This window comes from Aquarana catesbeiana, linkage group LG11 (assembly GCF_042186555.1).
Source record: "Aquarana catesbeiana isolate 2022-GZ linkage group LG11, ASM4218655v1, whole genome shotgun sequence".
Lineage (NCBI taxonomy): Eukaryota > Metazoa > Chordata > Amphibia > Anura > Ranidae > Aquarana > Aquarana catesbeiana.
In genome coordinates, this window is record NC_133334.1 from 282,452,181 (window position 1) to 282,453,651 (window position 1,471).

Genomic DNA, 1,471 nt, shown 5'->3' on the forward strand with positions numbered 1-1,471 from the left:
TTTGTTTTTTGTGTTTGGACAAAGTGGGAATGTGTGTTAGCCTGATAACTGGGGGGGATGGGCTTTAAGTGAACCTGAAAAATAAAAAAAAGTGGCGCTCCGTTCACACTATGGCGTTGCTGATCGCGATTCTGAATTGCCGCAAACCGCGGGACGCCCTTGCAATCCCCGTAACTTTCTATGGCACCCGAATCGCAGAGCGATTTTTGCCACGATTGTCCCAGGACGAATCGCGCAAGCAGAATCGCAGGACGCCTGTTGCCCAAAAAGAAGTTCCGATCCCGCCCGCAATCCGGAATGCAATGGTGTGAATTGAGCCTTAAAATCCAATGCAAATGTATCTTTTATTGTTCTGGGCAACTGCAAAGTTCTGCCTGGGACCTCCTCCTTCTCTGGTACATTTTCTACAGAGAATATAACCCCCCCCCCTCCCCAGCAGTTATTAACCCCTTCAACACCGGGCACTTACCCCCCCCCCCCCCCCCCCCCCTTCCTGCCCAGGCCAATTCTCACCTTCAAGGGTTGTTTGAATGACAATTGTGCGGTCATGTAACACTGTACCCAGATGACTTTTTTTTTTTTTTTTTTTTTTTTTTTTTTTTTTTTTTTTTTTTTTCACACAAATAGATCTTCCTTTTGGTGGTATTTAGTCACCACTGGACAAAATAGAAAAATATCCGGCGACTCCAATCCATAAGAATTTATTGGCACATGTAGAAAAACTAAGCTGACGCGTTTCAGCTGGAGAGCCTCGGTCACTACATCACTAGTCACCACTGGAGGTTTTATTTTTTGATGATCGCCCACAGTGCATTTACATTATTACTTTGACGCTAAATACCGTTGTTATGGCAGCAGCTAGCTACCATAACCCCCAGGATCTGTTTTGTTCTGCAGGCGATTTGTCTCAGCGGCGCAATCACAGGAGTGATTGGTACCGATCGCTCACTGAGTTCAATTTTATATATATAATTTTCTTCATGCTGAAACACCCCCCCCCCCCCCCCCCTGTGTGCCGGCAGCAGCTGTTGTCAGGAGAGGAGGAATGCCAGCAGTGCTGGAGGGGGGGAGGGGGGGGGCACACAGGGGGGGCCCGGACAGCAGATAGAAGCGGCGCATTTACTAGAACTAATCCCCCTGCAGGGAAGCCAGAGAGAAGGAGAAGCTGACAGCGTTGCAGGGGGAGGCAAAAGAGGATTGGTGTCTGCAATAAGCTGGCCCTCCTGCAGGTGCCTGGGCCCCCCTTTTGAACTGATGGGGCCCAGTACAGGAGGGCCGGCTCTACTGCCCTATCAGCGGCCCTGCCACTGACAGTCGCTGCAGCAGCCGCTGCTACTATAGTGATCCTCATTGTCTTCTGGGTCCCGTGCCGAGTGACTGCGCTGCTGCATAGTGAACACGGGGGGGTTGCTTGCTCAGCCTGGGCTCCATTCACAGAAGGCCTTGCATTTTCCTCAATAAATGTTAATAA